The sequence below is a fragment of the Symsagittifera roscoffensis genome, chromosome 2 (assembly GCF_963678635.1).
Source record: "Symsagittifera roscoffensis chromosome 2, txSymRosc1.1, whole genome shotgun sequence".
Taxonomy (NCBI): Eukaryota; Metazoa; Xenacoelomorpha; order Acoela; family Convolutidae; genus Symsagittifera; species Symsagittifera roscoffensis.
In genome coordinates this window covers 68,704,872-68,730,277 of record NC_087063.1, presented here as the reverse complement: position 1 = coordinate 68,730,277, position 25,406 = coordinate 68,704,872, and the positions used below count along the sequence as shown (strand labels likewise).

Here is a 25,406-nt window from a genome sequence, read left to right as displayed (position 1 = left end):
TTGCTTTCTGGAATTCAGCGGGCATGTCCGCCAGCCCGTAGAAACCTGTCAGAAATCTATATGTTCCCGTTGCTTGGCCTCCTACGATGTTGAAATTGCATTGTTTTGCTATGTCCGCAGTTAGTCTTATTTGACTGTAGGCATACTTTAAATCCAACACGATGAAATACAGTGAACCTTCTGATGTTGACGTGAGTAGTATAGCTAATTTACACTGGGATCGGGGGGGGGATGATCCCTACAGGGATAATTGGGTATTTAGATCCCAACGTAAATTTTTGAGATCCTATGTAAAAGTACTGATCCCATGTAAAATTTTTCATGATCCCAAATAATGATCCCGCAAGTTTGATCCCAATGTATAATTTTTTAAACCAATGATCCTGAATGTAAACTTTTGTTAGGTTGATAGCTAAATCGTTGAAATGCCCAGACGGTGTATTTCGTTCTTTTTGTTCATGCACCAAATTGGAGTGGTATATAAAGTGGTTATAGCGATTAGTTTCATGCATGGTATATGAAAGACGCATGATTTCTGCACCGAATATGTTTGGAATATATGTATAGAATCAGCTTGAAATTTATTCGAATAATTTGAATAGTGCTATATTTTTAAGTATTCTATTTAGCAAACTAAAATGTTTTGATAAATCCAAAGTGGGCTAAATGGTTTTTGAGCCTACATTGTAATTCGATACTTGATTAATACTCTAATTAACAAAAAAAATGGAAAAAAAATCAATTAAAGCAAATGAATAAAAAATACAAATGTTAATAAGAAAATTGTTAAATAATGAGAAAGCATATGGGTTAGCAAACGTTTCAAAAAAGAATTATTATTGTAAAGGAAATCAGAAGCTTAACTTCATTGACAAGTTGATTGAAATGTATACGAAAACAGTCATGTAGAACTAAATAATAGTTTATTGGAAAAGCATATGTGTTAAGAAACATTCGAGTATTGTGCATGTTTGATCCGTTTTTGTGTAGAAATTTTGTCTAAACTTGTACCTAATTGTTACTATAAAATTGAAGCGGAACAAAATTTCCTGGGGTCCGAGTAGAGGAAAACGCATGGCGCTCGACTCTCAGCTGTAAGGCGGCGTTTCGAAACCCGTCCGGAAATTGTACTGAAAGGAGGCAACAGTTGCTGGTATGGTGATATCCCCTCATAGATCGATTTTGTATTTTTTTAAATAGTAATCTAACTTCTCGGATTACTGCTAATAATTTAACAACTGAGTAAAAATGTCAATTACTAAAAAATGTAATGTTTAAAATGAAATTGAAAAGTGTACAAAACAACCATATAAAATAGTTAGTTAATAAGAAAGCATGTGAGTTAGAAAACGTTTCAAAACATGATCATTTAAGTAAACAAAATCAAAAGCATCACCATTAAAGTTTTTATCATAAATCAAATGTGCAATATGAATACAAAAAGAACCGCACATGGTAGAGTTTGAGTCTTGCATGGGATAGTTTGTCATTATTTCAGTGACCTGATGAAATTTCTCGTTCAATCGTTTAAACAGATTGGTGTACTGCCAAAGAGGAAGACCGAGAGGATCAGCGAAGTATAAAACATTTCTTCTGTTGCAAATCACAATCCAATGTGTCCCCGGAGAATCTGATTTTGAAGTGTTCACAACCATAAAGATTTTGTTTGGGATGTGAGGTGGAAAATTATCCGCTGCAAATACTCCAAGAAACTTTTATTTCAGATGCTTACAGTTCTGAATGAGATCCTGTAACTGAATTTCATCCATTTTTAGACAGTCGAAATTGGAAGGACGTTCTTTGTAACTTTACGGTCAGATGTAATAAATACATTCGATGAGCGTATACCCCAAACAAAAATTTCCAGGTTTGCTGTCAAAGCGTTTGAGAATTGAAGATCGAGTGAAACTGAGCAGTTAGTAAGTTCTGGATGCAAGAAGTCATGAGCTGTCTGCTGTGTGCTAGTGAGATCGAAACACATAATAAAGTGCTGTTGGTAGTTATCCAGAGTGATTCCCAGCCCGCAGTGCAACAAACCTAGCGCTGATAGTGTGTTAAAGAAGAGACGTTTATGATCTTGTGTACTGATTGGTGTACTTGCTATTGGTAAACCGTTCCGTCTCAAGGTAACTTGCTCCAATCCAAACTTTTGATAATGAAAAGAATTCGTTCGGTTTGTTCCTAGAAATGCATTATTTGTGTTCAATGCTATTATAATTTGTCTAACCGGTTCACGAGCAAAAATATTTTCCTGTTGCCAGCTGCGCCGACCAGCTGTTGCAAGAAATGTTTTTGTAATTTCTTCTTGATATGGGTAGTTCGCAGGAGTTTTGAGAATAGTTGATTCAATGGCAGAGAGCACATGGTCGGTCACAGTCATTTTTCTTACATAGAGGTTCGCTTCGAGTATTTGCAGCTTGTAATGCTTGGCAGCATCTTCAGATATGATAAGAAAGTCTTCATGAGAACGTCTGTAGGAAAGTTTGAGGGTAACATTGCTCAACAAATGCTTGTCACATGTGAAAAAATCAACTCCAGCGGGTCCATAGAACCAAATTTCCCTCAATTCACGGACCAGTTCTCGTTGAGATGTGAAATCAGCTGCATCTATTGCAGCGGGATTGTTTTCAAAACGATATCCCTGACACTTAAGTCATGAGTCCTTGGCTCCTTTGCTGTTAGAAATTTCTGTTCCAATAAAGCTTTTATGCGCAAAATTACTATTGGCATTTGAGATTTTGGGTCCATTAGCAGAGAGGGTACAGTCAGAGAAAAGGGAATACAAGGAGTTGTTTACGAGGAACGGTGAATCAGACACAGTAGGATCAGTGTTGTCGTATCGCAGATCAGCTCCATTTGATTGCGTTACTTTGCATCGTATTTCCAAATAAATTTTTTGCAGGTCAACAAAATTATTACGGTCACCGGTGATTTCAAATTCAAGCATTGGCCCATTAGGTGAATAGACAGGTCCAATTTTTTGATCAAAATCGTTTTCAAAAGTAATCAAAAGGGTTTGTTTTTCAAACAAATCCAGAGAGCTATGGGTAGCTTCATTGGGTAACAAATTAGCGATCATTTTTTATGTTTGAGAAAAAATCTGCTCGACTTCTCACTGGTCTGGTTTTTCTTCGAATGGTTGTTTTTCTTTTTCGAGCACCTACTGACCTTCTTCTTCGTAATCCATTCATTGGTGTCTTTCGACGACGTCTACCACTGCCGAGTTGTTTTCTTGCAGTTTTTGTGACAGTGTTTTTCAATGCTTGTTTAGGAGACTTCTTTTTCATAGCAACATCAATCAGTTCTGGCGCTGCACTCATCAAAAGTTCTCTGCCCAATTTTTTCGCAGCCGGTAGAATAACCCGTCGTGCAAACGGTATAGCAACACGACCAATACCAGCAGCCAAAGCGCCAAATCCACTGCCGCGTTGTCGGTAGTGTCCAGAGAAATGAGGAAGTGAAGCTTGCTTTGCATAATATTGTTCCATTGGTTTTCAATCAAAGCGCTTGAATTTTAGTTTCAACACACAATTTTACCAGTTCCTGCAAAGGGCACTAGTCTTCCAGTTTCTGTGCGCAACTGTACCAATATTGATTGTACAGATGAAGTGAATAATTTTTTGAAGTCTAAATTAGTGAATTTTTTTCGATGATTAGGTTCAATGCTACAGGCACTACCGTTTTTGATGCGTCTATTTGAATCAATGACGCGTAACAATGTGGCCTTTGCATCACCAACAGTTTGGTATTGAATAATGTCAATATAGACAAAAATTAGACTTGTCCCACTTGATAAGTCATATGGGAAATGAGATTCGTACAGTTCGTTTCCCTCATAAGATGCATCGAAGGAGGGTATCATTTTGTAACAATGTGATATTCACCGTTCTCATCAAGCTTTGCATTGTAGCCTAACAGACTGGCTATTTGAGGACTTGGGAATGAGATTCCTTCATTTGCGTTCATCCAAATGCTCATGCTATTCGTGATTTCTTGAGGACTCGCATCAAATTGAATTTTGTCTTTGAGTTTTGTTTTTATCTAATTAATCAATTGTTCTATAAAAGTGTACTCTCCTGATTTGATAAAAACTTTTTCGCCATAGTAGGGTCTGAAAATTGTATTCCGATTGCCAGCGTTGGATTTACTGGCTACTACTTCGGATGCTCTGAAGTACGTAAATTCCTCATCAGTAACATTGTTTAATTTTGTGGGGAAAATTATTTCTGAGAGAGCAACTCTCCAATCTCCGTCTAAAGCTATTTCTTCTTTACAAAAATTTCTAAAACTGGCCAAAGTGTTGTCTGGGAAATAATCCATTGATGCTGTTGAAATCAAATGTACAGTAAACTCATCACTGCCCATTTTCGTTATAATCAGCTTTGTTTCCAATTAAACTAAGTTCTTTTTCATAAAATTTTCCGCAGATTTCTTCCTTTTCCGCATCAATGAGACTGTATGTTGGAGGGTTTGCAGTAGGAATGGCAACTATTTCAAAAACTTCGTCTGTAAAATCTGCTTGTAACCTTTTCTAAAAGGCAAGTCAGTCTTCGCTATTCGCACATAGTCACCAACATAAAACTTTGGTTTCTGTACCAACTTCGATGAACTGTTTGCAATTAATGAAACTAAAGCAGGTACATGTTTTCTTGTGACCTTGTTTGGAGCCAATTTTGATACTCTATTAACGCGTGAATTAATCGTTTGCACAAAACTTTGTAATTTTTCAATATAACTGTAAGTCCATTCAAACTCCAAGTATTTGTAGATAATACTTTTCAGCGATCGAGTGTTTCTTTCGGCAAACGCTGATTTTTTTTCACTGTGAGTTTTGTATTTGATGATTTCTCGTTTAGTACATAACTTTTCGAACTCTCCTTTAAACTCGGTGCCTTTGTCAACCCAAACTTTTTTTGGTTGTTTTGTTTTGATCATGTTTTTGAAAGCTTAGGTTGTTTCCTTAACATATTTGGTCTTCAGGGGTTCCACTCGTAAGTAGCAAGAGAGACAATCGACAGCAACTAACAAATACCGTACCCCTCGGTTATATTTAGCCAATTTATCAACATAAGCCCAGTCAAGAGACCAAATTTCGTTGATATCGTTAACAATCACTTTTAGCCGAGGATATGTTTTACGAAACAATCCATACTTTGTATGTGATGATTGAGATCTCAGAAATTTTTTAACTTTTTTTGGTGAGAGTTGACTAGCATTTGTTAAATTTTTAACGCTACCAAATGCAGCTGGACCTTTCGTGTAGAGTAATTTGAGTTTCTTTTCTTCACTGATAGTAGGATTTCCATTCTTTTGTTGACGTCGTCGCAAACAATTCTTTACTGCTTTCATAGTTTTTATCATTGTCGTCATCGTCGTCGTTGGTGGTGGGGAAAAATTCTTTTTTCTGGGTTTTTCTTTTGTCGGATTGCTTGGTTTTGGGTTTGAGAGGTGTCGATCGAGTCTTCGAAGAGGAGGGTTTTGATCTCTTCGAGTCCTCAGTTGTCGGGTTGTCGTCGGAGACAAAGGAGGAAGAAGTTGAGGGCTTAGCTGCTTCGCTCTTAAGCGAGCGGAGAATCTGTTTGGCATAAGTGTTGGACACTAAGCTAGGATCAAGATTCAGTTCTTTCAAAATTTGTGGATAAAAAACACCCTCAAGTTTTTTTGTGTTTTGCTGTGTATCGTACAAAAACGATTCAATTTTAACGATTGTTGGTTTTCCTTGAATTAGAACATATCCGTCAACGTCTAAAGTCAAGGATTCAACTTTGAACAACTGCTTTAGCACTATGTTTGCCCTTTCCAATTTATTAGCTTCCAATGGCTCTTGAATGGATTCCATAACCTTTCGAAACACTTCAGTGGTTTTTCCATTACTTTTTTCATCGTTTTTTTCTGTTCTCTTTGAGCTTCTCTGCTGCAGTGAATTGTATGATTCAAAATTTTTTTCTGCTTCATCATCACCATCATCACTGATTTTAGTACGTGCAGATAAATTTCTTTTTCGAAGTTTTGGTACTACATTACTAGGGGTTAGAGGAATAGGAGATGTTGGGTTTAATGGTGGTGGAGAGTCACGGCTGATACTTCGTTCTCGAAATCGTTGTATGTAATTGAGTTGAGATTATTTGTCGTTAATTAATGGATTATGAAGGATTTGAGATTGTGGTGCAGTTTTTTCATCTGGAGCATACGTTTATTGAGGAATGAGGATGAATTCTTCAGCATACATGCCTGAGGTTCTAGTTTTTCAGGTAAATATAACACGATTCTCCGATTGATTTAACCAGTGAAATATTATTTGCCAAAATTTTTCGTTTTTCTCGGATACTAAACTTAGGGTCAACAATTTTTCCAAATGGTATTTTCTTACTCTCGATGAATTTTTTGTTAGCTGGAACATGTCCCAGAAAAAAATTCACAAAACAATTGCAAAGAAATTTAATAAAATTTGAATCAGCTCCTGTCAAAATTGATCTACAATGGCGACTATTGAGTATTTGCTTCAATATACATAATTCTTTCTCTTTCTTTTTCAAGAGATGTGATAACTGCTTATGAGGATGTTAAACAGAAAATGGTTGGTGATGGTGGAACTATGTTTGAAGAATAACGAAGCATTCTGAAGTTTTGGGATCCAAGTCTATCAACAGATGAACAAAATCTTTTCTCGTTGCCAACTGATACGCATGACGGAGGAATTTTGTATTATTCAACTGTCTGCCTAAATAATCAATTTGTTGAATGTCTCGAGGTGATTTGAACAAAATTAAGTGAGATGTATTCAAATCTATTGTACGTGATTGCTTACTTTGCTGAAATAAATTGTGCTTGACATAAATAACATGAACATTTTTATGTCGGCCTGCTGTAGCTAATTTAACAAAATCTTTTTCATTAAAAATTTCTTCACAGGTATCATCAAAGACAATCATACAATCTTGTAAGTTATTAACAATTTCAAATCTGGACAATTTTATAAATTCAATATCAAATTTGTTGTGAGAAACAAAGGAACGGTATTTGGGTTGATCGTGAAGATAAAAATAAAATAATTTGTTATACGATGGATAGAATGTACCTTTGAGAAGCATTTGAAAAATTAAATCAGTTTTGCCAGATCCCGAGGGACCTGAAACGGACATAAACAGGCGATCTTTTGTTGAAATGATCTTATTCATTATTATAACTTGGGATTGGGTAACATGTAACCAACTGTACTGGATAGTATTGAAAGCCAAATGGCAGTCTCGTCACAACTAAGATTGTAAAAAGACAATTTTGAAATAGATAAAGAGAGCAAAATGAAAATGAAACAGACTTGTGTGAAAAAGACAACTTCTGCAGACGGAAGAGAAACAGAATTACAAAATTTCCAAGATCTGTTTTCGTGAGATAAAGACTGTTTGGCACCACCAGTGTCTACAAAGTCGCAATCATTGTTCTCGACAATGGTGGTTTCTTCAATTTCCATGTTTACTGGAAGACAATTTTTGCTTATTTGTATCAAGGTTGATAGTTACAACTGCATACCAATCGCCTTTTTTTCTCTCTGATCTATTGCCGTTTGGTTTGTATTTTATTATATATTTTGCTATGGTTTTGTCTGTCAGAAGTATCCGAACAATTTTTTCTACGTTTCCGGTACTGATTTCGTCTAATAACTCTTTTGGTAAATTCTCACCTGTTAAACTCACATTTTGTGTTTTCTTTTGGCAAAAATGTTTTTTTGAAATTTTTAATTTTCAAACACGACATGTTAGCAACTAGTAACCACACAAGATCAAAAGAAATTGAAAACAATCAATAAATATATTTATTATGATTCACAAAACTTGGCATATATATGTGATTCGTCATTTCGGTTCAACAGGCAAATCAACTCCTCGTTCAATGAAGAAAAACTCATATTTTGTGAATTTGTCATGGTTACAATTAGATTTGAACTTAACAACAAAATGAGCAGCAACTCTGATAGTGGCTTGAACTAAATGTATTTCCTCAACGTTATCAGTTTTGACTAATTCTTTCAGTTCAGCTGGAAGCTGATGGTCATGCAAATGGATTTGTCTTCTCTCTCCCAGCTGAGGTTGCAGCCCTTCCAGGTTGAGATTGAACAACGGAATTGACTGGCAAAATTCCTGGAGTCTGGACATTGTACAGGTGAAAGTAGTCAAGAACTGTAAAAAATTTCCGTAAATTGTCGATTTCGATATCGTTCAGTGTAATTTGTTCGATTTTTTGCAGGAGTGGTTTTCCTCGACATTCTAATATGCCTGTCCGCGTAAGAGTAACTTAAATTCTTGGTGTTAAATTGTTTTCAGGACTCTGATTAGTCATTGAAGCGTAAACCACCAAATTTGGAGATAAGGTTGTTTGCATCATTGGACAGTTCATTTTGTAACCAATCGAAAAAAACTTTGGATTTTCTACGTGTACAATGCTTTAATAATTGATGCGAGGGAAGTAAATGAGAATGTCGTTTGCAAATATGTTTTTTCTTGACCCAATAACTGTTCAATCTTTGGGCAGCCAATATCTTCCAAATTTGTCACGGGTAATTTCAAGTATTCAGCTATTAAAACAGATTTTTGTGTACCTTAAGCAAAAAAATGGGAATTTGGGTTCCTCAAACGAATGCTGTCAAAAATTTAATCCAAGTATGAGTAAGGGTATTCACCTTCGTCCCAACGAAGCCCGTGTAGAAATTTAGATACCCAATTGTACGCTTTTTTCTCTTCTTTTGATAAATTGTTGAATTGAACTGGTGGCAGAAAATGAATTGTATCAATTGTATTAGCAGAGCAAACGGAAAGTTTCTTTGTGATCAAAGGTTTCTTGCCACATTTAAATCCTTCAATATCTAAAATAATGAGATGGTTGAAAAACAATTTTTTAGTTTTCTTTCTTTGGGTTAACATGACTTTCACTCAACATTCCAACAAACGATATAACTTTGGTTTGAATGCTTTAAGAAATAAGCAAAACGCAATACCTGTCACGTGACCCAGATAACAGTTTTTATTGGACAAGGCAAAACATATGTGTACCCAGGACCGGTATGATTTTTTTCTTGCAAATATCCCGCTGCGTCATGCAATATAGCATGTATTCTAAGAAATTTGAAATGTTTCAAGTGTTTGTCGAGCGACGAATTGTCTATTCCAATTAAACCACCATATGGTGTGTTTTTCAAAACAAAGTCCAAATTAATATCAGCATCCAAATACAAACAAGTAGCTAAAAAACACTGAAATCTGACTGATTTGTCTGGATATTGTAATTTTAAGTCTATAAAAATTTCATGAATGAGTTTTAAATCGAAAATTGAAATCATGTTTACTGAACTCAATATAATAGAGAAGGAATAATGAAAACTATCAATTAAAACTTAACTTTCTCTTCAACAATAAATTTCACAAATAGCACATCAGTATCTACATCAAGTTTTCCATATCCACTTGTCAAAATATCCATTATTTTACAAAAAGCGGCAGAATGGGGTCCATTAATTAAACTTTCAAATCTTTTCAAAGTTTCTGTATTCATCTCATCTGTTTGAACATGTCTGCTTTCTGTATGTTTCTTTGAAACTGAAGTCGAAATTCGTACGGATTTGTTTGACGTCGACGATGCAGCAGGCGTAACTGTATTATCAATTCGTTTCTGTCCCCCAACGGCCGGAGATTTGTTGCAAACGTTTTGATTTGGTGAAGTTTATTTGTTAGATGATGTTGCAGAAAGCAATAAATTGGGTAAACGTTTTTTGATTGCAGTGAAATCTAACAAATCAAGATTGGCTGCAACAGGTTGTGCTGAATAAGTGAGAGCTAGTTTAAGCTTGTCAAATAACTCACCGTTTCCTTTGATATCTTTAGCAGGAGAAACTAAGTATTTGAAGCAAGTGAAAATACAAGGAACACTCAAACTTTTTTGGGAAGGAAAAAATTGATTTAATTGTTCCTCTGAATCTACTTGAATCAATATATGGTAATGAGTTTTTTTTTTCATTCTCGACTGAAAAAGGGCAATATTCAGATTTGAAGTGGCTTCCAAAAGCATAATTTTTAAAAGTAGATAAATTAGGAACTTTTTCAGTAATAACAAATTTGAAATTTGGTTGAAATTTTTTGAAAGAATCAGGTAACACAACTTCGAACATAGCTTCTGCCATTTTGTAAAGTAAAATCAATTCGAGTCGTGCTTGAAATCGTTTGTGTTTGAGGAAATTTGAGATTTCCTGGCTCGTTTACAATTAGACTGTGTTTTGTCTTTGTTTTCAACAGTATCAGAAATTTCACTTGTTTGCGCTCGGATTGACTTTCCCGATTTTAGTAATTTTGAAAATTCTTCGCTGCTTAAGGAAAGTCTTTGTACACATTCAAATTCAGCGCATTCAGTTGCTTTTTTGAAAACTTTCAGGAATACATAAGTTCCAGTTTGGTCATATGTTTTCAATGTAGCACGCACTAATCTTTTACTGTTTTCCGAAATATCAAAATAGCAGTCGCCAAAATCTTTATCTGCATTTGCTGTGGTGCTTGTTTTGGTTTTATTCATTGTAATGAGTAAATTTTCAAAGTAACTTGATTTAAAACTGAATAGAAAGAAATGAATGGTTCCGATTGATTGTATATGTCTGCGAAAGAAAGCGTTGTATCTATTTTAATTTATATACACATGTACTTTATATGGCAAAGATATTGGATTGCAATTTGGTTCATATGGATTAGTATTTTGTGCATGTACAACAGATAAGAGTTTCTATGGGAGTCAAAGGTCACAATATTTAAACGTTATTTTTGATACAAGCTATTTGTTTGAATGTAATTTAGATAAACATAGAATACCATGCAAGGTAACATAAACATTTTACACGCCCTCCCTTATTAAATTGATTAAAAACGACATAGGAGGTCTTGAAATTTCTAATTTTAGAAGAACCAATCCCTATTTTAATCTCTTGAGGCGTTTTCACAATTCATTTCAGTTTCTTTTCTTTCCGCGTTACGTTTGTCTTTTTCTTCCAACTTTTCTTCAAAAATTTCCTGTTATCTTATTGCCGGATATTCCAATCACGAAAGAACCATTTTTTATGAAACTGTTCACGGTAATTTTGTAGCAATAATTAACGAAGAAAAAAGCTTCAATTCTGATGAGTAGACTTGTACACATCACATTATGATTCCCAAAAATTTCCTACATTTATTCGGTAAACTTTCCTTAAAAAAGCCAAAGGAGGACGAAGAACTGAATATAAAGTATTTGAGTTACCTTACAAATTCTGGTAAATATACGGATCCTGACGAGCCTCTTGCTCTTCAGGTTGATATTTCAACTTTATCAAAACCAGTTAAAAAAAATTTTGTATAAATACGATTGTGATGTTACTCCGATGTGTGAAAACCAGTTAGAAAACTTTGAAGAAATTGAATTTTTTGATCGCTTATGGGGAATGGAACAGATTGAATCACCATTATTAGTTACGCCGAAAGCTGATCCTTCTCCTACAGTGTCACCATGGCTTGATGAACAAGATTCTTCAACTGCAACTCGCACCCCCGAAGCGGCAGTGAGTAATCAAATGGAAAATTTGACTCCTTCTCTATGCCTTGCACCAAAGAAAAAGAGAAAGATAACAACACTAGAAAAAGCTCAGGAGTATTTAGATTTTATTTAACTTTATTGAACTGCTGTTGCGTTTGATTGATTTTAATTTGTTTTTTTTTGTGTATAAAGATTTAAACTTGAAACTCAGATTGATATTTAATAGATTTCATTTGGTGTCGTCGTGTATAAACATTTTGTAAATTAAAACATTCAGCCTCCTAATGCTTCACTTATCAAGTTGCTAGGAAAAGAAGAGCATAATAGGTCATTTTATAACCGAATGTTCGACAAGTCTTCAATCAAAATACAAAAAAGAACTTGAATTTTAAAATCTCGGAAAAATGTTGAAAATTTTTATCTCGTAAACTTGAGATCCTATAGTCTTTAGACCTCTGATCAAAATTAATTAACTGGTCGTGAGCAGTATTTTGATATATTGCACGACTATGTTCAGACCATTCACTGAAGAGATACAGACATTTCATTTTCGAAAAGCCTCATCCTATATCAATTTTCTAACTTTTTGTTACACGGTCCGAATATAGTCTTCCGACCACTCATATTGCTTCTCTCGTCGAGCTGAACATTTTTGAGTTAGGTTCCCGCACTGTTCAACATCTAGTTTGGAAGATCATCATTTTTTGTACAAATTTTATATATTTTTTTCAAGTTTTGTTTCAATTTTTTTTTTGCGGAAACATATAAATTGCTCTATGGATTGTAAAAAATGACCTAAGTGAGATACGTTAAGTCTTCGATAAAATGTTTGGGAAAATGTCAACATGATAATGTATATATGATAATGTTTAAGGTACATGTTTTGTTTAAGAAATTAATATTTTTTCTTCTTTTACATTATTCACGGTTAATTAGTCTTCCCCATGTCTAATGAGTTTTTTTTTTACTTTGCAACATTGATGGTTAGTAAGTCTTTATACCAAAAGACATGTTGTAGTCTATTCAGTTCACATATTCAAGCTATTAATAAGAAATCGAAAATGTTTTTTTTTCAGAATATTGTTATTAAAGTTAAACAACCTAATTAATGTATTGTCTCTTTTAATTGATTTTTGTGGACTGAAACCGATCGGAAGAAACCAAATTTGATCATGATAACGAATAAATTCAATATTTAATTAAATTTTACAAATTATTGGCAATCAAAACTTTTGGCGGGACTTTTAAATTGAATTCAAATTTTGGCGGGCGATTGCCGTTTAAACTCAAATTTGAGCGGGATTACATGTAGCATATTTTCAAATTCATCCAATCCCATGAAGTCGTGTTATGTATTTGAAAGTTTGTACATGATAACGAATAAATTCAATATTTATTTAGATTTTACAAATTATTCACAATCAAAACTTTTGGCGGGACTTTTAAATTGAATTCAAATTTTGGCGGGCGATTGCCGTTTAAACTCAAATTTGAGCGGGATTACATGTAGCATATTTTCAAATTCAACCAATCCCATGAAGTCGTGTTATGTATTTGAAAATTTGTTCAAATACGAATTTTATTTGCAAACTTCTATTTCTCTGGAACACTTGATAATGAATCCTGCAAAATACAAATGTAATTTTTGTCCAATACTTTTCACATTTAAAACTAACCGAACCAGACATGAACGAAATTTTCATGCTATGGAAAAAGGTATTCCAATTTATATGTGTAATGATTGCCCTTTCACATCGTTATTGTTATCTTCTCTTGAACAACATTTGATTTCAACTCATGAGAGCATAGCCAATTTATGTGAATATTGTAATTTAGGCTTTGTTTCGAAAAATGAACTCAATAACCATATGATTACTCTTCATAGTTTACCTGTCGCTACTAGTAACAATACTGCAGCCATCAGCAAAAACGAAACAATTACCCCAAACATGAATGTGAATGACATTGAATTACATGAATCTGCTTTCAATGGTACCCTGAAAATTTTTCTTATTCCTGGTGATGATAGTGTAGATATATTAGAACTTATGTCTAAGCACAAAGAACAAATCCAAAATTTGACTTTGGCAAACGGTTTCCAATGGCCCCAAAAAGTTCAATTTTCATTAAATTTGAGTTTACAAAAACCGTCAGAGATCAATGACGAAGATCTGAACAACCCCACTCAAAATGAGCTTGTTGACATTTATGTTAATTCCCTTATGGTTCCGATTCTATCCGACGGACTTGCGGATGGAACGTTTTATGAAATGGTCGATAGAATGCAATCGGTGCTTCATTCATTTGCTTCACACGGAAGCGGATGGGTTTTACAACAAGTGGTTAGATTGTTTATCAAGTTTGGTAAAATGAATCCCATTCGAGGGTCATCACATATAACATTACCATTAAAAATTGCAAAATCCAGTCATTTAATTAATATTCGCAACCATGATGACCATGACTGTTTTAATCTTTGTTTTACTGCTGCTTATCACCTTCATTATCGTTTGAATTTAATTGTTGGAAGATACGAAGATCCAGCTGCTGAAAAAACATGCCCTGCAACTTACAGAACGAACAACGCCAAAAAACCAATCGGTGAGTTTCCAACCCCAATGAGTTTCAGAGATATACCCGAATTTGAACGTTTGAACAAAAATCGTGTCAATGTGTTTCTTTATGAAAAAGGAGACTTGGTGTCTATGTTGATATCAAAAAATGAGTCTGAAGATACATTCAGTATGGATCTTTTGTTGTTATTTGAGCCGGGTAAACATCATTTCGTGTTAATAACTAAACTGTTAAGATTCATATATGAAATCAAAAGTTATAAATTCCGGACCTTCATGCGCCTGTGTCGGAACTGTTTTCACATAAGTTATAGCGAAGAAGCGAACAAGATGCATCAAAGATCATGCAAAGAACATGAACCTGCAGTAATAAAAATGCCATCCGCTGAAGATGGAAGCAATAAATTCAAATTCAACAACTATGCAGCACTTAGTTTTGTTTCTGTCGTTATCTACTTCGATTTCGAATCGTTTTTGAAACCTGTAACCACATGCAATAACAACCCGAACAATTCGTCGTCTAGGATCTTAGAAAAATATGAACCCTCCGGTTACTCTCTGTGTGCGATTGAACATGGTTCTTCAAAACCATACTTCTTTGATTTAAACAGTAAGGAAAAATGTATACCAAAATTCATCGAGCAGTTACACATACTAGCAAAACAAATCTACCAACAAAAAAATCGATACCCAAACTATATTGGCAATCGATCTATCCTGAAGCAGGATGAAGCCACCTCATGCTGGTTGTGCCTAGCAGAGTTTGTTGAAGGTGAAACAAAATGTTTGGACCACTGTCACTACAGTGGTGAATTCCTAGAGTGGGCGCACTCAAAGTGTAACCTAGCGCGACGAAAGGTGCGATATACACCAGTTGTTGGACACAATATACAAAATTATGATCTTCACCATATTTGTTTGGCCTTGGGTGAGTTGGAACCAGCGAGCACGATCCAAGTCATACCCGCAACAGATGAGAAGTATATCTCACTAAGCATTGGTGTATTGGTTGACACTTACACACGAGCAAATGGTGTTAAGCAAAATGTCTATGAATACATGCGATTCATAGACTCATGTAAGTTTTTGAATTCTTCGTTACAAAAATTTGTTGATAATTTACCAGCTGATAAGTTCTCTATACTAGATGAACACTTCAAACAAGCTGATGAGAGTTGTCGCGCACTTCTAAAGAGGAAAAGTTTTACCCTTATTCCTATATGTCAAATCGATTAAGGTTTGATGAACAAAATCTGCCACCACTCAGTGCATGGGGAAACTCATTAGAAGGAGAAAAAATCAGTGTTAGTGAAGAAGATTTAAAACATGCTCAAACAGTCTTCGATAAATTCAATTGCATAAACTTAGAGCAATATCACAATCTCTATCTCACATGTGATACTCTTCTTCTCGCATGTGTTTTTGAAGACTTTCGTTCGATAACTCACGCAAGCTACGGATTAGATTGCGCGCATCATTTTACTGCGTCGAATCTTGCGGGAGATGCTTTCAAGAGGATCTGTAACGCTGATATTGAACTTTTTTCGGAAAGAGAGCATTTAGAAATGGTGGAAAATATGATGCGAGGTGGGACAGCATCTGTTTTTGAAAAAGAAAACTCAATGCAAACAACCCGTACATGAATGAAAAGTACAACCCTCAAGAAAAAACAACTTATGGCTTCATGTTGGATGCAAATAATCTATATGGAGGTGTTATGCAAATGCATAAATTACCAGCACGGGACTTTGAGTTAATCCATGTTAAGGAAGACGGTGAAGTTAGTACAAGCAGTGAAACGAACCTTGATGAATTATTGGCAACTCCAGAAGATTCAGATATTGGTTTCATTCTTGAAGTAGATCTCGAATACCCTCAAGAACTTCATGAATCCCATCGAGACTATCCTTTAGCACCAACCAAAGAAGTGGTGCCAGAGGAGTGGTTAAGTGATTACCAACGAGATCTGGCAAAACAAATGAAAAGCAATGATAATTATTGAGTTGCTCCTGGCAAAGTAAAAAAACTGCTTCAGACATTGCATAACAAGAATAATTATACAGTGCATTACAAACTCTTACAACTCTATGTTCGGTTGGGTTTGAAAATAACGAAAGTACATAGAGTTTTAAAGTTCAAGCAAGAACTATGGTTAGAACCCTATATAACCCTAAACACAAACAAAAGGAAATCTGCACGAAACAAATTTGAAGAAACACTGTACAAATTGTTGAATAATTCTGCATATGGAAAAACATGCGACTCGAAAAGAAAAAGAGTGAAGGTTAATATTGTACATAACGCTGAAGAAACAATGCAACAAATTTCTGCTTTTGACTTCAAGACATTTAAAAAATTTGGTGATGATTTAGCGGCATTGACGTCAGCACCACGAGTCATTAATTGGAATGTACCTACCATAGTAGGAGCATGCGTGCTTGAAATCGCTAAATTTGAAATGTATCGGTTTCACTATGAAATTATGAAACCAAACTTTGACTGTCGATTGCTTTACTCCGATACCGATAGTTTGCTTTACGAAATAGAAACCGAAAAGAATGCAGATTTTTACGAAATTTTGAAAAACAAATCCAACATTATTGACGAATTCGATTTCTCAAATTATCCCGAAAACCATCGCCTGTTTAACAAGCAAAACAAACTGACAGTTCTCAAATACAAAGATGAGTTCCCAACCGACACCATCACGGACTTCATTGCTTTAAAACCCAAGTTATACTCAATCGTCTCTCTAAGTGAGTGCTTTCAATTACTCATCAAAATTTGTTGAAAAAATTAGAATTTTTTTTTCAATTTGTCGACAAAAAAAATTGTAAAAACCAAAAGTTTTCGAGAAAAAAATATTTTCCAAAATTTGGGAAAATTTTTTTTTATGAAAATGTCGAAAAAAAAAATTTAGGAAAAATTTTTTTTTTTGAAAAAAAATTTGTCGAAAAAAAATTGGGAAAAAAAATTTTTTCGAAAAAAAATTTGTCGAAATTTTGTGAAAAAAAATTTCGAAAAAAAATTTGTTGAAAATTTGGGAAAAAGATTTGTCGAAAAAAAAATTTGGGAAAAAATTTTTTTTCGAAAAAAAATTTGTCGAAAATTTTGTGAAAAAAAATTTTTCGAAAAAAATTTGTCGAAAACTTGAGGAAAAATTTTTTTTCGAAAAAAAATTTCAATGTATTAACGATTAGTAATCATTTATTCATTTTATATAGATCATCGTAAGCTTTCAGCTAAAGGCATTTCCAGGGCAACTCAAAATCTTCTTACTCATCGGAAGTATGAAGAAACTCTTGAGATGGGTAGTCTCTATCGAGCTGAAAACACCAGAATTGCATCTGACCGTCATGTTCTGTATACTGTTCGTACGAATAAGATAGCATTGTCATCGTTCGACAATAAACGGTATATATTGGATGATGGTATTTCAACGTTGCCATATGGTTACATCGAGTCTTCAGAACCGCCTTCAAACGATAGTCGTGGTGGTAATAACAGCTCTACATTTCATGCCGATAGTGCAAACGATGCAACGTTAGATCGAGATAGTGATGATGATGACGATCTAGATGCATGGGTTGCTCATTTTGAAGACAATGACGCACCAATCGAATGGGATCAAGAGAACATACTAGATGGTATGTCGCAAGAACTTGATCGAACACAAATAGACTGGGATTATACGCAAGATGTGCAATACGAAAGTCAAGATAGCTACATTGACCCCAGCACAATTCAATCACATGTACATCGTTCATTGTTCGATCTTATGTCAACAGCCTCAAATGAAATAGGATTCCAGACTCCGGATCCTGGATTTGCAGGTCTCGATCAGATAAACGAGAGTGACCTTGACAGTGACGATATTGCCGATTTGAGTGCTGAAACTTCTGCAGAATCGTCCTCAGAATCGTCGGATAATTCTTTTCTTGATCGTGAAGCCGTTGAAGATGTGCCAACGCAACCAAAACGTTTTCGCAGGAAATAAGAAAAAAAAATTTGTTAATGTGATAGTGTGTAAAACATTGTGCAGTAAAGAGTAACAGCGTTTACATTCAATGGCCAAGCCAGAAATAATTTTGCTTCAAACGCTTCTTATCTAATATTGACTTTAAGACAAGTTTTATGTTTTAATGTGTACCAGTGTGCGTGTTAGAATTGGTGTTATATTTGAACCAAAAATTTACAAAATTCAATTTAACCTTGAAACGTATGTTTTCCGTTTAATTCTTCAACAGTTTCTTCCTGAAAGTACTTGACATAGACGTTTACAGAAACCAGTCTATAGTAATACATAAAAATTTCAAGCTGATTCTATACATATATTTCAAACATATTCGGTGCAGAAATCAAGCGTCTTTCATATACCATGCATGAAACTAATCGCTATAACCACTTTATATACCACTCCAATTTGGTGCATGAACAAAAAGAACGAAATACACCGTCTGGGCATTTGGACGATTTAGCTATCAACCTAACAAAAATTTACATTCAGGATCATTGGTTAAAAAAATTATACATTGGGATCAAACTTGTGGGATCATTATTTGGGATCATGAAAAATTTTACATGGGATCAGTACTTTTACATGGGATCTCAAAAATTTACGTTGGGATCTCAATACCCAATGATCCCTGTAGGGATCACCCCACCCCCAATCCCAGTGTAAATTAGCTATACTACTGACGTGATTATTTGACTAACCCCATCTATCAGTTCATCCACGTTTGGCATCTGATATTTATTATTTTTATACAGTTGTCTATTGATAGGTTTTGCGTCCAAGGCTAACTTAATAGAATTTTCTTTCTTAACTGTGATAACAATTGGAGCAATAAAACAATCGCTTGTGCACTTATCCAATTTTTCAATGTGTCCTTCCGCAAGTAGTTTATCTAACTCTGCTTGTACTTTATCCTGAATGTGTATAGGAATTCTCCTACCTTTTTCTTGGATCGGACATGAAGGATATTTAAATTTTATATTCACAGTATGAGTCTTTGACTCCCCTTGTCTATCAAAGAGATCTTTAAATTTACTATAGAATTTTTGCTTCCATTCTTCTGACCGCTCGCCCAGTAGCACGTCAAACCTGGATCTTCGTGTTGGAGCTGATTTTTGAGTAGTCTGAAAACCCAGTTTACTTTGAAGATCCAGATCTAGTATACATCGCATACGTCTTTCCGTGACTAACAGCATCGCTCCCAACACTTCCCAACCCGCCGAACGCACACTCGCTTTCAACGCTCCTAATATTAAAATAGGTCGTTTATTGTAATCCACAAACTGCGCGGACAGGTTCAGCTTCACTGCTGGAAAAAATTTTGAATTCGTAGGTCCTTCCAAAATTTGTTTTGTTGTCGCCCAATTCAGAAGTGATACTGGACTACCCGTGTCTATAGTCATATTCAAAATATGACTATCAATCTTCACTAAAGCCTTCAATGCTTTAACTTGATGAGACTTTGGATTCCTTCGAATCTCAATTTTCTCAATAGTGTCAATTTTTTCCGTAAACGCTTTCTTCCCATTGATCCTTCTTCGGACACATTCGCTAATACGCGTTTGTTGATGTATTTTTCAATTTTTGCAATGGAAGTGAAATCTTCCTCTAAAACCATTATCTCAAATTCGTCGCAAGAGTCAAAATTTTGTATTAAATTTTATTCCTCTTCCGAACTAGAATCTTCATTTGCGATTTCGTTAACTTGCTGTGATCTGCACATTTTTGCAAAATGATTAGGTTTGTTACAGTTCTTACACGAATTACCCATTGCCGGGCAATTTTTCAAATGGCCTTCTCCAAACACTCTACCACATCTCGTGCATTGTTTTTGATCTCCCTTAGATCCTGGAGTATTCTTGTTTTCATACTGCTTTCTTCTATTCTGATTTTCACTCTGTCGTTTAGAGTTATACCCCTTGTTTCCAATTGCCATAACCGGTTCTTGTTTTATTTTCTTTTGTGAATTTGAAAACAATCCTGAGTTGTTAGTACTCGTTGAAGACTTTTGAAATGCTTGAGTAGTTTCTTTACTCTGTTCGAATTTTATTGCACGCTTTAGAACTTCTTCGGGAGAAATTGTTTCAAAAGTTAATGTGTCTTGAAGAACAACATTTCTCATCCGGGAAATAAATAGATCTCTCACCAACTCTTCTTCCAGTCCACCCAACTTCGCCTTTGCTGCTTGTGCAGTCAATGCCGCATGAAAGGATTCGAGAGTTTCATTCGTTTCATGAGATCGTGTAAACAATTTGTATCTCTCATAAGTAATACATTTCGGCTTTTCAAATGAGATTTTGGCTAAACGCACTATTTCCCGAAAACCAAGTTTGGATATCTCTGTGTGAGAATTCTCTTGCATAAACTTTTTCTTCCCTTCTGCGCCCAAAGCGAGAAATAATCTTGATGTCAAACGTTTTCCAACTTCATGATAAAATACGTTGTGTCCTACTTTAGGTCCTCTCAAAACCCGCTCTTCGTTTTCTAGAGCCACTCTGTCCCGTGCCAATTTGTTCCGAGCTTCTCTCTCTGCTACTGCAGGCGCATCCTCGTTCGGCACTGGTGGTTCAGGAACTGGTAGAGGTTCTTCCAGGACAACTTTGGGTTCTTCTAACATTACTTCTGGATCCACGTTCTCTTTGACCGTAACAGCTAATAGGAACTGATCAAACCATGTTTCGAAATTCCACGGTGAATCTGAATTTGCAGAGGCCCAGAATACTGGGATTCCCATATCTGTCCTATTGTCTTGAGCTGTAAAACCGGATCCTGCTGGCTGCGCCATGTGATAACAGACAGAACCTCTGATGTTAATAATGAAAACAGACGTGGTTTCTAAGAGTTAATTTAATGGTTGAAACCGTATTGTTTTTCTTGTAGTCTTTTTCATCTGAGTCCAACTGTGCACCGAGCCAAAGTTCTGAGAGTCAATCTCTCTTTTTCTAACAATAAAGATCACGCATTATTGACCTTGATTTACATAATAAGATAATATAACTTATAGATAACAATATGAACAATTACGCCAAGGCCATAATATGGTTACTGCAAAGGTAGTAGCAGTTGCGGTACCACAAATATAACCCCTTTTATTGAATAAATACGAAGTGTTTTAAGGTTGCCACTCCGGCCGGAAATAAATCTGTAACTATTCTGTTTTTTAAGCTAATCGGCAAGCATGCTAATCTCGACGCCCATATTTGACCTTATCTGGTTCTTTTTTCTCTCCCCCTCATGAAAAAATTTCACATATGCAACTTTTGCTTTGTTCATGCAATCTGATTTTTACCACAAGCAAAGCGAAGTGTAGTATTACGAAGATTTTTTTTTCAATCTAAGTCGCAAATATAAGTGCTCATGGTGGCTTTTTGGTATATTTCAATTTATTAATATTTAATCCTTAGGCATAAGCAATTTGAAAGCATTTGTTGCTGCTTTGTTTTTTGGCTAGTGTAAAGTCCTGTTTGAAAGAAACAGGTATGATAAAAATATTTGGGCTTTGTTGTTATTAATTGATTTTTTTCTTTTTTTTCGCGTTTTTTTGCACAAATTTCAATTTTTCTCAAAAACAACTGCACCAATTTCCAAACACAAGATATCAGTGGAAAAACGGGCTGCTCTTCTACTTGCCAGCATATTTCGCTAGTCTCTTTAACTTTAAGTGTGATAAACAAAGGTATTACAATCGGGTAATAGACCTTTTCCCGTAAACAACTTTGCCCACAGGTTTTTCACTTCTTCTAGAGGGTCTTCAATTGTACAGCATCTTTCACCTTACAATAAAAAAAGTATTATCACTTAAGTAGTAGTTAGATCAAACCCGTTTCAGGTTGTAATTAACTTTACAAAAAACTGTTTATTTTTGTTAGGGTTCGTGGATTTCGTCCTAGTTTCTGTCGGTTCATTTTCTGTTTTCTTTAGACGCATTTTTTATTTGCTAGGTTTTCATTAGTTTATTTTTTAAAGCACGGTTTTTGTTGCATTTTTTTTTCGTTTCTTCAATATTTTAACAGTTTCACTTTATATCGAGTCGATTTATTCAATTTATTTTGCGTAAGCTTAAGGGCATAATATATATCTGTTTGGGATTTTGTGTTTCAATGGGATGGGTCGTAAAAACTTTTAACTTTTATGATGTTTTTTTACAACAAACTGGTTTTCGTTTCATTAGGTTTTGAATCGAACTTTCTCGCCTTCGATGCCGCTCGGTAAATGCTTTCTACTTCATAGCGTGTGTTAACGAACTTCATCCAATACAGATATGAATTTTTTGTAGCCGTTAATTTTCAACTTTCGGCAAGTTTTTTTTAGGGTTATTTTTTCCAACATAATTTTTCAGAATTTTTTTCTACTTCTGTCTTTTTTTCAATCACTATTTTATACCGCATTGTGATATGCATCGCAAGTGTTGCGAAGCCCCGCTTCGCCTCTGTGTTTTATTTTACCCAACGTTATACGGTCTTCGAAATTTTAAGTAGTGGGGTTTTTGACCTATTGTGTTGTGAATGTTGTCGTTTTTTCAATTTTTAAATACACAAATCTGAGAAGAGGGTTTCAATCGATAGAACAAACAACGGGAACCTCCCCTTTTCAAGCGGCGTTTCCTTAACTTCCGTAGAAACAAGTTATGGTCTCAAACAAGCTCATTATGTTATTTTGACATTTTGTTAATTTTTAAAACTTGCTGGCTTTTCTCAAAAACTACACACCGAAATCAGAGATTAAGGGTTAAATATGAAAAAAATCAGGTCAGTTATGCCAATTTTTACTGAGCAAGCAGATATTTCCTGCTTTTTGCGTTTTGAAAAAAAAATCCAATTTTTGATTTTTTCTGCTGCTTTTTTCGGAAACGTTTACTTCGTTTACATTAACAAACTTGCTGATTCTGAGGTTGATTGTTAATTCAAACTACCGCGGTCTTTAGATTTTGCTAGCGCAATCTTCCTATTTGTTTGATGAAAAGCTGATATGGACTTCAGAACAATCCATTTCTGTGAAATTTTTACCATTTTTGTTTTCGAAATTTCATCACTTTTCTCGAAATTTACTAGCTAAATCTGATATCAAAGGTTCAATCTGTAAATCTAGCTGGGCAACTAGTTTACTTCCAAGCGATCGTGGCGCGTATGCGAGGACGTGAGACTCAATCAACAGGTCGGAGACTCAAGTCTGGAACCTTGAAATAGTTTTTTTTGGTCGATTATTTGCTGCGTAGCATTGGCAATTTGATAGAAACTGTAGCTGCTCTATTGGTGGCTAGTGTTAGTAAAATTACTAGCGGATGTGGAGCGTATATGAGAACGTGATACTCCTAGTCTCACTAAGACTTGTTTCTCAGGGTGTTTTATTAATATTTCCTGATTGCCTGTTTTGCCTTTTTAGAGCTCCTTTTTTGTATTTTCCTGGCTTGTGTTTGGAAAACCCAAGTTTGCCTCTGTTTAATAACTGGAATGTGGAATATTTTGACCATTGCAATTAGTTTAATTGTTGTACATAAATTTGTAGAGTCACTCTTCAATCCATGAAAGGTAGGAATAGATCCTAATTTTTGGCTTCTATTTATCAGTTTTTTTCTACATCAAAACCAAATAATTCTCGAGTTTTTTTGAGATTATGAAATAAATTATTATGCTATTTAATGTTAATACATTCAAGCTTACTGCTATAGCTTCAAATCCTTTTCTTTTGCTGTACTAGTCAAAAGCAAGAATTTTTCTTTTCTTTTTTCTTTCTCTGCTGAGTCTTCTTTCATTTTTCTCACATAACTAAACACCATTAAAGACACGGTTGAAGCAAAAACCACGACGCCTCCCAAATACTGAAGTAAATTGTACTTTGAAGACTCATTTGGAAAGAGGATAAGGTCTGCTAATATTAAGACTGGCACTTTTACGGTCAAAATTAACGCTACAATTGGTGATTTTTCAAATTTATTGGCATAATATCGCAACGATTGATTTGCAATTGTCAAAATAGTCAGGGGTATCAGAAATAAAACATCTGTGAGGGTGAAACATCGAAGGTTTTCCATGAACATTTGACTGATGGCACCAACTATCAAGCAACCAACTCCTTGTGAAAAATTGGCGACGGACAGGGGTACAGGGATCGTTTTTCGGCTCATTTTCCGGAGAAGCACGTAATTTAAACTTGAATATAGAGGGCCGCAAAAGGCCAAACCGGTCCATAAATAATTCAATTTTATTTCATCGTCCGTTTGTCGCCAAAATTTTGATTTCACAATCGGCGGTTGAATAACAAGAACAGTCCCAAATAACGCACTGATACACAGAGCGAACTCGATAGGCTTAATGCACTCTTTTAGAAAGAGTGCACTCATAAAAACCGTGAATAGAGGCGACAACTCAGTGATGAGTGCATAAACTGAAAGTGGGATATTTCGTAGGCAAAAAATGAGGATAGCCATTCCGATTGATGTGATAGCGCTTCGTACCAAAATGATGTCCAAATTGTTTCGGAAAACCTGACGTAAGTTGCGCACTGTCAAAAGCTGGATAGCATTGAAAATAGAAGCCAAGGTCACGCCGCGGTGTATTAAGTAAACAGATGGTGATATGTTTGAACTCTGAAACGACAACTTTTGAAATTCTTAAGTTGAGAACCCAAACAATGATTTCTGGAAAACTCTAAGAATCATAAAAACCATTTTTCCGCAGGAGCTACCAAAAAGTTTATTTTTTTAAATTCTATCAGTTTCCATTAGAAGTTTTTTTCTAAAACAAATTTAAATTTTCATTTTCCGTGCAAGTTCGAGAAAAGTCATTTAATGTTTTTTTCTTTTTTTTAGCAAATTTTCCTTTTAAAAGCAAAGTTCGATACGTAAAAAAGATTCTTTGAGAAAAACAAATTCTTCTTACCTTGAATAGAAGACAAATTGCAGATATGGCAAAACAGGCTAATAAGGCTAAAATCTTCCCTCTCCATAATTTGGTGTCTGGTTTCGCTTTCAACGACTTGTCTTTAAAATTTCGTTCAAGTCTGATGCCAATTGCAGACATTATGACTTAGAGCTTGATGATCAACGTTTCTTAGTGAAATCAATTTTTTAGATTTTTTGCATATAAAACATTTCTCAAAAGTAAGAAGTAATTCACTGCTTTAATTTGGCCATTATTGATTTGATATCTTAAAAGAGCCTTTAATTTGACCATGTTTAAAAGAGTTTGTTCTCAATGTAATTTTTGCTAAAACTAAGTCGCTTCATGACAAGTTGTTTCATGAAAAAAAAAACTCAGGCAGTCGTGGTCAAGTGG

The 25,406-nt window shown here is 34.9% G+C and overlaps 1 protein-coding gene across 2 annotated transcripts in view; it reads left to right on the top strand.

The window, feature by feature from the left end:
- LOC134840310 (ubiquitin-conjugating enzyme E2 A) overlaps positions 1 to 25,406 on the top strand; it is a 311,529-nt gene that overhangs the window by 162,404 nt on the left and 123,719 nt on the right. Inside the window, exon 1 of one of the 2 annotated variants that reach the window (XM_063856070.1) lies at positions 10,883 to 10,892. The exons of the other annotated variant lie outside the window; for it this stretch is intronic. The gene's annotated coding sequence lies outside the window, so the exon portion shown is untranslated. Of the gene's footprint in view, positions 1 to 10,882; positions 10,893 to 25,406 lie in introns of those variants that run through there. 2 annotated transcript variants of the gene reach the window in all.